The sequence below is a fragment of the Mytilus californianus genome, unplaced genomic scaffold (genome assembly GCF_021869535.1).
Source record: "Mytilus californianus isolate M0D057914Y unplaced genomic scaffold, xbMytCali1.0.p SCAF_11, whole genome shotgun sequence".
NCBI lineage: Eukaryota > Metazoa > Mollusca > Bivalvia > Mytilida > Mytilidae > Mytilus > Mytilus californianus.
Window position 1 is genome coordinate 9,190,276 of NW_026262593.1, and position 11,937 is coordinate 9,202,212.

Here is an 11,937-nt window from a genome sequence, read left to right on the forward strand (position 1 = left end):
GTGGATAAGGTCAACTAAGGTCTGTAGCTGATTAAACCGTTCCAATTGACAAGTGTCTATGTGATATGTCAATATCTATATCGCCTGAATATACCAAAGTTCTGATATAGTAAACCGCTATTTGATTGCATGCTTATTCAATAAATTATTAAGTCATTTTCAGTCTTTTGGCGAATTTTCAGAATTATCCACTACGGTAAATTCAGTACTGTTCAGACAATTTGCATGAAGTCAAGGAAGATGTAAGATGTCTATGTTCAGACTGTCCAGTAGTTGTTATTTACTTGTCCACATAAACATCACACTGCATTGCCTGTAAAGCTATCGAATAATTCTTATTTGATTGCAAGCAAATTTTCTGAACAGTACTGAATTTAGTTAAGTGGATAGGTATGGAAATTGAATAATTGGCTGCACATTAGTTAATTTAGTGTTTAGACTTTTCAGATTATGTTAAGATCAAAATGACGGTTTAAGACAAAAAGTCATTTACCAGTATAACTACCTTTGGAGAAAGAGGTGAGGTTAAAAACTAAGGCAATATTCAAAACGTCTATCAATCTTTCTTTAGATCTATATTATCAACGTCAAATGTGTGTATAAGAAGGTACTAACATTATTTTTGCTTCTTTCTAAACTAGACGAGAGTTTTATCGATGTTGAGCGATTTCAACAAAAAAAGTATTAGAAAGATATCGTTAACCAAAACAAAAATTACGTTGAAAGTAAGTTAAAGGTACATTGCATGTATAGTCTCCTCGGTATCTTCTATGTAAAATTTACGAAAAACATTTGCAGTTTCTATCAAAAAGCCTGATTTACTTTTTGATTTAATTGAAATGTGTAAATTGTGAACCACATTTTAAGAATGTTATATGGTTTTAAGATTTTTAGCCTGTCAGTAAAACAAAAAGAGGGGAAATTGGCCCTACCTCCTTTTGATTCGAAACTGATGGAGCACAAACACGTATTATTTAAGATTTTACTAGAAATATGCGACGAAATTTTAGTTTTATGAACACAATATCTTGCTGATCATATCTTTTCGCAGCAAAAGGGCCAAAATATGATGCATCCGACGCGTTTCATTCACACATCTAAAAATTTAACCAAATATATTTTGTGCTTATCTACAAGCTGTCAAAAATATGGTGTGCACAACATTTTACCGCAAAGTTAGTGTAGTTAATTTAACCATTTTATCCCTTCTGGCGTCGCAGTAAACAAATCATTAAAATGACAGCTGATATTTTCTAAGAACCTTTATCATAGACATTTAATGTTATCAATAATGGCGCCTTTCTTGTCCGTGGTTATATCTCAGGGTTAAATAAATGTCAAAAACGGTCCAAAAAGCACCTTCTTTTTTACTCATAAATTAGTTGCGGATTAGGAAATGATGAATTTAATAATACGATTGACTCCATCATTCCACTGGAAAAATAGTTATTTGCATTTATTCCCAGAAAACCAAGGACGTTTACAATAAAAATTACAATGCTAAGACTATATGTCATTAAATTTCCATTGTTAACAATACTCTGCCGAGTTCGACCATGGAGAAATGCTAGCGATGGTATTTTCTAAGTCAATTACTCATTCCTTTAAAAGTGATAAAATAAAAGCAAAAAACCATGGAAATAATCAGAATTAATTTCTGCTTAACTGATTATTGAATAAATCATTTAGCCATTTTCTATTGGATGCTTTATCAATAAGTCAAGGTCACTATATATTTCTCTTTACGTTTTCCTTAAACATCATCGATACGACAATACAGCTAGGGGTTCTTTTTTTCCTTTTTAACGTCGCTCTTTATTATTATTATTATTAGTAGTAGTAGTAGTAGTAGTAGTAGTAGTAGTAGAAGTAGTAGTAGTAGTAGTATGTATAAGTAGTTGACCTGAATCCATGAGCAAAAGATACGAAAGTCTAAAATTATCTATAGCAGAAGAAAAGAATGATTGAAATACATCTACATGACTTACATGTGATAATTCAATGTTCTTCCGCGGTAAGTGAGACTTCTGTGTACATACTGCCGTTACTTCAGATGATTGTTTGTCTTTTGCAGTTTTGTTTTTGTAGCATTTTTTAATTGCCCTTATTATCTTTTTGTGTCTACACTATTCTAAAAGGCTATAGAGAGTTTTAAAACATCATTGGTTGCAAAGACATACATTAACATAAGACTTTATGGCAAAAATTACATTTTATGCTGTCTATTTCAATTCATTATAAATAGTTGGATGATTTATCATTTCCATTCCTCCAATATATTAGATTAGCCAACAAAAGTGCTTGATTCATCTATAAACACAGGCCAGTAGTATTATGCTTGGGAGAGTTTTCTAATTTAGCAGAGTGACCATTACAAATGGAAATCTCCTATCTCGGGAATAAATCTGTCATTTAATTTACTTATCTCCCCTCGCTTCAGACAACTGAAAATAGTCTCATTACGCCGTCATATTCTTTAAAGTGACATATATCTAAAGATTTACTGTCACCATAGGGGTTCCCGAATCAGGACTTCTAATTCTTAGCTTCTTTGTGATAGTGTGATTTTTTAATTGTCATTTGACATTTTTGGAAATTATAATACAAATAGAAATGCGTGCATCTGACTAACGCCTTCATTGCACGTTTCGAGTAAAATCATAAGAAAAGATGTTTGTACTTCAGTGCCTTCCAATAGATATTTATTCTGATATTTACGTAAGCATTTAAAGCATGCAGTCATATAGCGATATACTGTGAAATGAAATTGGACTCATTCAAGTAAAGAAAATACTCTGAAATTCGCAGATTTAAAAATGTCTACCGACGTTAGTATCTAACAATGTAACTTAATTATATTCTTGATTTAAACATCCAGACTTGGTCATGGTATTCAGAACATCAGACCAATCCTTTGTAGGCGTCCCTGTTAAGACGTATTCCTTTTATACAGATTAAATGACTTCAAGTTCTGTTTCTACGCCTATGAAAAGAATTTGTTCGGTGAGTTAAGGCGAGCATATAAATTCCGTTTCCGTTTTCCTATCACTGCTGATCCAATCAATAACCAAATACCGTATTATTTGTAAGTAAGATAGATCCGTAAATTCACAGCTGGGTGTGTATATTTTTTTTCAATTAAAAAACGTTAAGTAAATATGTATCCGTAACTAGCAGCATATCAATTTCTTATCATTGGTATTTAATTATAATTGTCCTTGTATGGTTTGACAGTAAATATATTCTTATTAAAGTATTCCACATGGCACATCTTTTAGCAACCGTCAGCTGATATCAATCAACATAAAAACGTATTGAATGTTCTCGGCTATAATGTTTTCAGGTTGATGATTTATTTTCGCAAAGAACGTTTAAACGAAACAGTACAGAGAGCCAATTTTAGAATAATACTTTTCTCTACTGCAAATGAAACGAGCATTAATATTTGATCGAGATATAAAGATGGGGGATTGAGATATACGAAAACTAGATAAGCGTAGGTACGTTTTCATGCGACTGTCTCAAATGAGAAACCTCGTAAATATAATTGCTCTTACGTAAATCGATATATGGATTACAAATTTTGCATTGTCTCTGATGAATTGATTCATATTTTTATAGACTCGGGGGCGATTTAGAGTCAGACATATGGTGTAGAGATCGGTTTGTTGTCAAAAACCAGTTGTTGATCTCTATATCTCTGTTTGTGTGTAGTGTAATGCTGGGTTTTTGTCTAATTACAATTTACCAACATATATCTTTAAACAAATATGTATGTTATTTTGAATGGTATAGATTTAATAATAATCAACAAAAATTGTAAACAACAACTCAACACAACGTTCCTGAACGAAAGTAAAATTGATACAAGACAAGAGAACTCGAGTCAAACAATGTAAACTAACTTAACCGGACGAAAAAGGATCACCTTCTTCTTCCAACATTAGTAGCTAAGTACTACATATAAGTTATCAGTTTACAGTATACTTTCTTCTAACTAGGCTACATATTTGAATCTTGTTTTCGAAACTGTTGTTATTCCTAAATATGGTATACTTTGTTATCTATTTTTTTTTTTGTAACTTTTTATACCGTTACAATATTTTTGTGGTACTGGTTTTTATTGTGTGCTTGGTTGATGTGTACAAGTAAATAACAACTGAACAGTCTGAACATAGACTGAACAGATGGAATTGACTGCAAGCAACTTGTCTGAACAGTACTGAATTTACCGCTGTGGCTAAGTTTGAAGATTAACTGAAAGACTGAACATTACGTAATAATTTATTGTTCAGTCATTTAAGTGCTGTTCAGATCAAACTTACCGTATCAGATCAAAATGGTTTTACTTGGGACATTTGTCTCATTTGTAATCACATCACATCTTTTTATTTTATATAAGCTTCACCAGAACTCAGCTAATTATAAGTATGTAATAAATTAAATGATACTGTATTTCCTATATCAAACAGTCAGGGGCGTTACTTAAACAAGTTATTTTTTTTAGTTACTTATATAGGTCATATTTGTTTGTAAAAAATATAAAATTACTCATTAGAGTTATTTTAAATTTTAATAGAATCATTGACTAAATGTAGTTTTCATGAATTTTTACATCATTTTATATCATAAAATTAAGAATTTATTAAATTTGAGAGGAGTATAGAGATACAGGGTTACTTTAAAAATAATGACAAAAATATTACTTGAATAAGTTATTTTATACATCATTGAAAGAACTAGTAATTACACTTATTTAAGGAACATATATAATTGTTTTGGGTTACATATTATAAATAACTTCAAGTCTTAACTAAATCACAAGTTTCTATGTATTTATATCTGTCTACCTTCAAGATTTTCAATGAAAATGATATTTTAATAGTCCCAAAAGACCAATCTTTGACCCAGAAGCTTCGATATGAAAGATAAGTGCGTCAGAAAGGCAATTAGTGTTTCAGAAGGATTAGATTTTATATTTCTTGGGAAAAATAACCAGATGACTGTGAAAATTTGTTAAAGATAGTAAAATCTGTATAATTGGACACCCATAAAAATAATATTTAGAAAAATTACTTATGTAAGTAATATTTAAAATAGCCTCGTTTTCAACATTACTTGTATAGGTAATTTTAAAAGTTACTTGTTTAAGTAATGCCCCTGACTGTCAAATATAGCTGATAGTAAGTAGTATGAAATTAATAGTAAAAAAGAGAATCTGTTTATGTAAAAGGGTCTGAGTTAAAAATCCTGACATTTAATGTGAGCGTAAATGTATTGTTGCTGCAAATGAAAGGACACCTAAATAATAACTGAACAGTGTTGAATTTATCGCTTTGAAAAATTCCACACTGTTTATAAGATTTTTATCACTTTTAACTCCCAAAGTTGATGTAATGGGTTTCATATTGAATTACTAAGAATAACCGTCACTGACGTGGGCCTTCTAAATTGGTTTCTACAATCTACAACGAAAGGGATCAAATCTAGAAAGAGGGGATAGAATAATAAGCGACAGTGTGTACAATGTTTGTGTAAAATGTTAAAACACCTAAGTCTGTTTCTATTATAAACATCTTTTATTTAGATGATTGATATTAATGGATCACTTATACGGACTACAATAAACTTTAAAAATCAGTCAAAGCATTCGATAATTCATTTGCTTAGATTTACATGTTTTCTTTTCAATCAGCGCTCTTTTGATCTCCTATGCAGTGTAAATATTTTGAATTTCAAATGCAGTCCTAAACAAATCAAGTTATCGAGTCATCCAGTGTAACTGCTTGATTAAAAATCGGTATTATTCATTTTAATTTCACAGATATATAATTCAGTTCTTATGAAGAGAGAGTCTGCAGTTTAAAGAATTCAAAAATAGACAACAAAACTATTATTTCTTGAAACTGCATTCATGATTAGATAGGATAGTTGTACATTGACTTGTTGTTTTGTTAAAATTAAGATTCCATTCCATTATAGTTTGAGTATCGGAAAAACTATTTTAAGCTAATCTCGTGTTTTATGTTTTCGTCCTCTCTCCGTATGAATTAAAAGAGATGTAAGGTGCATGCCAAACTATATCAGCCCTCAACCACTATAAAAGCAGAACACACATCTCATGATTTAAGGAATATATATCACTCATACATAACTCTGATTCCTTGTCCAAGTTTGATCTTACGATCGGTCCATTCTGGTTTTATAAGCTCTTCAATCATCACCGAGGAGACATTAATTGTCGAAATTCGCATCTGTGGTGGAGTAATTTTTTTCCTTTTATATAATGATATGATGAAACTAATTGACAAGAATTATGTCTGAACGATATATGAATCCATGATCATTCGTTTTGAGGAAGTTGTAAACAAAATTAACCAAAGTGTGTTTTTTAACCGCGATCAGGTTTATAACAAAAGGTACATATAAAACGTATATGATTCACATCCGATAAATTACTTGTTACTAAATAATGAAATTGCCGACAACATACACACATGTACAAGTAAACCCATAAATAACACCGTTTCAAAGAATCGTAGTCAGTACATCGGTACTGACATGATTTATAACAAACCTTTCTAAAATTGTCCGTTGTTAAATTTTGAAATTATAAAGAAACTAAGGTTTCAACTCCCTCAGGCAAAGTTGACCTTAGATGAATTTGGCTTTTTGTTTTAGGTATTTTTGTCATATAGCTCTTCAACTGTTTCGGTACTTATACATCCCTCGGATTTCAAATGTTTGGCTTTGAGCGTTTCTGATGAAGGTAAATCCAGAAAAGCGCTTCGGACGCATGAAATTATTACACGTGTTGTTTTAAATTTTTTGAAAAGAATCCTTAAAAGGATATTTGAAGTAATATGAATTACGACAGATGGCACCTGTGGGGGCAGGATTTGCTTACCCAATAGGGGTACATGATATCACTCCCTTTATTTTTCAGTTTTCTATGAAGAGTTTTGTGACTTGTTGTTTGTTTTTCTTTTTTGCCATGATATTGTCTTTTTTCTTCGACTAATGCATTTTGTTGTTCATTTTGGTTTATTCGTCCTGGTTAGTACAAGGTACTTACAAATGTCATATATTTGACAGCGCATAAAAACTACATCACCTGTAAAAATCAAAATTGAATATTACAGTTTTTGTTTCGAATACGGTTTCCATAATCAATAGTTTTTATCTTTGTAATCTTTCAATAGCAAACAATCATTACAAAAAGATAACAGCTTTAATGAAAGAACATTTTTTCCTTATATTTCAAAGCCTACAATGAATATCAGAGACCTAGTTTTTCTAAACTATTACCCGTCTATCTTCTGTTTTCAAAGAATTTTCTTTTAATGAAATAATTCCTTTCATCCGACCAGGAACGACAGTATATATAAGAACTCCTATATCATCAATCCGCATACTGTTTTCAAAGAATTTAAAGAAATTATTTCTTTCATCATATGTGTTAATTATAGGGAAATCAAATTAATCAGAGGCAAATTTCTTCAAAAAGGAAATAAACGGACGTGAAATCATTTTTTTGTTATCATTTTCTCAGTTCCGAGATGAAGTAAGTTAATGACAAGAAAAATTTTATTTCACGTCCGTTTGTTTCCTTTTCGGGGAAACTTGCTTTTCATTAATTTGATTTCCCTATGAATATTTTCTATTTAATTAACTCACCTAATGAAAGGAATAATTAAGGTATTTAGCAGGGTTTTTTCTCCCCACTTTTATTGTACATTTATTGAATTAAAATTTAAAGACTAATGATGACATTTCCTGTTTTTTGTTTGTTTGTTTTTTTTTTAATAAAACCTGCTAAATACCATAGTATTTCCATAATTTATCCATTGTTTCACGAAATCCAAATCTGGCTTATATAAGAATAATTTCGGGCTGCCGGTGCAGAGTACCTATTTGTGCAATCCGGAGGCTACAACCATTCTATAATGTTCGCACAAGTACATTTATTTTAAATGTTCATTTGCCTTTGAGTACATATTCACATATCATTTTTGTAACTTTTCCAGATGGTTAAATGTTCAACAGCTTTTTCAATTGAAGTTACCTATTTCGTATAATCAGGTCAAATTGTTTTCACCTAGAGCCAACACACTTTCTGAATTCTTTGGACAAACATTGAAGACTGGCAATTGTGTACATATTTTATTGATTTGTTTTATATTTTTCAGATATTGGAACTAAGCCAAATTTCAGCAGCGTTCGTAATGAAGGGTACCTATTGTTTGCGATGTTGTAATGTATAGTTTAAATCTCCAAGTAGGCTATGTTTTTGTCAGCTTTCGCTTATTCTAACACTGTATTGCAACACGTCTATTTGATACATTGATTCATTTTGGTCTTATTGATCAAGGAAAGTAAAATGGTAAAACAAAAACATCCAAAAACAACGTTTTATGCACACATGTAATGATGCGTTGTATATCTTTACGGCTTTTCAAAAACATTGTTATAAATAGGCGGGATTTATCAAAGGGTAAATCTACAATATTATTTGTCACTCATACCACATCTTCTTATTTATTCATAAGTCGAAGAAAGAACAACAAATTACAGCAAAAAACGAAAGTCGACATACGATAAACAATAGTCTGCAAAACATTTTATAATAAACTAAAGACTTAACAATAAGACCCCCACACCGGAAGGGATATAAGGTGCTCAAAAAGGGTAAGCAAATCGTGCTCCACATGTGTAACCCATGACGTTACCAATGGTAAGCACGATTTCGATGTCTTATTTAATGACAGAATCGACAATAGGAACATACCAGTGGTCATCTGTGACACAGATATACAATAACGAACAACTAACTCATGATGGCGCCGGTAAAACTTTCAAAGAGATGACGTCAACTTTACTACCAGAAATCCTTGGTTCAATAGCTGTCTTATAAGCAGCAACCCTCCAACAAGGAAATCATAATAGAAAACATAACATGTGATAGTAGTCTCATTTTTCAATACATGTTCCCTTTAACTTATTTTCAACTTTAAAGTGTAAAGAGTATATACAAATAAAACCAAATTTTGTCGGTCTAAATAGATAATGATTTATTGGTTTAATTTGATTCTTGATATTATCATTTCTATAAATTACTTTGTGTTCCCTCTTATTTCTGTAACTAATCATTTTTCGCTTTATCTACTTATTGGTATAAATGCAATTTACTTTCAACTGTCGACAATTTATTTTTCACAATATTTTCGAAAAATTAATTACATTGCGTCGCCAATTTCCCATATTTCTGCTTTAATGTACTATAATTATTGAATTGTTGGAAGATCTTCTTCTCTCAAATTAATTTTGAAAGTCTCTTACAATCAATTTTTGACATTACGATGAAAATCTCTATAAATAACTCTGTAAAATACTCTAATTATTGAGGAAATATCGTTTGAAGATTATATTTTATTAAATTTTTACTGATTATTAAACTGCAATTATTTCTACATAAGTAACTAATAAATACTCAAAAACGTATAAACAAAATTACCGAACTCCAAGGTAAATTAAAAAAAGGGAAGTACATAATAACTGACAAAAATCAAACCTTAAAACTTTATCAACCGTTAAACTTTATCAACCAACGGAACGAATGGAAAACAATTGTCATATTCCTGACTAGGAACAGGGATTTTCCGTGGTAAATGGCGGGTTAAACCCGGTTGTATAGCTAGCATTACCTCCCGTTTGTATGACAATAGTTTATAGTTCCGATTCATTGACAAAAGACATTGATTGAGCAGCCCAATCAGACATAATAGATTAATAACTAGGATCCAGCAGCCAAAACTGTGTAAACATACATCACAAACATACAACACAAGTAGGCACAAAATTTCTCTCTCACTCCCTCTCTTTCATGATTTTTAATTACTAGTATATTTTTTTAAGAATAAAAGTAAATTTATAATATTTGTAAAAAATATTGAGATCTTTGAACATGTAAATTTTTCTTTTACTTTTGGGTACCGTTCTCTTAGGAGGCATTATGTAAATAAAGGAAGTGTGTATGATTGCCAAAAAAAAGGCTATCAAACACAGTCGAAATGACATGAATGTGAGCAATTTTCTGTGCTTTCCCTTTTTCGTTGAAAGTTTCTTTAAGTTCAGATAACTTACACGTAACTCCGTATGATAGTCTATTTTTAAAGGCCAATGCATAGTTTATATCATTTTTGAAATAATTTTTATAACAATAGTAAATGCCGTTAAAGTATTTTAAGTATATTCTTTGCATTCAAAAAGACTAGGGATGAAAACATGGTCATATATTCCGTATATTCAATAGACAGAAGAAATGGTAAAAGGGAAATCGAGTTCTTACACCGTTATTACGCTAACAATCTAAGAATCATCTTTACAAGTATTACAGTCCCGAAAAATTCTTAACTAATGATGTTTCAATCTTGCAACACCATCTTTAGATTGCAACACGTATGTCCAGTGCATTTAGTAATGCAAACAAATGCACCAAGCCACGGAGAATAAAAAATTATTCATTCTCGAAGTCAAAACTTTCTGTTAGCTTTTTGAAAAGATGATAGTCTTCCACCTTCCTGGTTTGATGCCTGCAACAGATGTAACTTTTAAAAACAACATAAATAGATCTTTCAATTCAGCATACATTTCTAATCAAACAAGAGTCATGCAGAGCAGGAAAAGTTTTGGAAAAAAAGTAGAATGTTTTATTTCACTCCATGTTTTAACCATGTACCGGCATCTGGATTTTAGTACCAATAGGGTATGAGTATATCCCAAGTATAGCCTTTTGTGTTTGTAGGATGAAAGATGTACGGTGTAAGAAATGTCCCAAGTATGATTGTCAAAGTCTTTCAAGTAAATATTTGAACTTGATCCATATGTGTGTAATTGAAATTAATTAAGAATAATAATGATAATAATAATACCAATAATGAATAAGCATATGTATTTATAATTGATCAATATTAGTGTAATTGAGATAAATTCAAAATAATGATGATATGGCTATATTCGTGAATTAAAACTTAAGTAACTTTATTATGTATTTGATACATTATAGTATCCAGATGAACAGAATACAATCTAGATTTCAGTCAAACACATAACATATAAAATTAAAGCGTGGAACACAAATGAATTGTTATTTCTTCAGATGAGTTTATAGTCCAATATCTTAAATGTTTTTTGTTTCTCATTTCATTCTCCAATGCTGACATAACTCATTATATCCCCAATATTTTATAGAATAAAATTTGAAAAATGTATCCAATTCCATTTTCGTGCAAATAAGACTACTCGGATTTTTAACATTTAAAAGCATTTGCGGCAAGTAAGATAAATTATCTAAGATTTTGTATTCAACTTTTTATTGCTTGGCTCATAAAAGTAAAGTAGATATTTCAATTTATCTGTATTAACTTTACGAATCTAACTTGATTTAATCTTTGTTAAAAAGTCGAAGGATTTACAAATATTACAGAGAGAGTAGATAACAAGGGGAAGTTCAAATCTCATAAGTCGAAGTAAAACTGGCAAAGCCATAGCAAAAAAAATCCGGAAAACCACTAACAGATTAACACATCTACAAAACACTGCATAGAAAAAAAAGTTTGGGCAAAACGAACTGCGTCAAAAAGGAAGCGAATTCAGGTATACACTTGGTAAAGCAAATCAAATAGTCCTGTTTTTAAAAATCTTTTTTGGTCTGTTAGATATATATTATTATATAACTAGACACATTCTAAGATTAATAAAAAATGGTCTACTATACACACATATTTATAAAGCTAGTTTACACTAACAAAATCTTACGTTTTTCAATTACGCTCTTAATTGCTGCAAGTCTCAGATTTGTGTTTATTTAAAGAATTGAATACAGTTGTTAAGGTTAATATTTAATAATACATATACGGTATAACAGAAATTAACAAA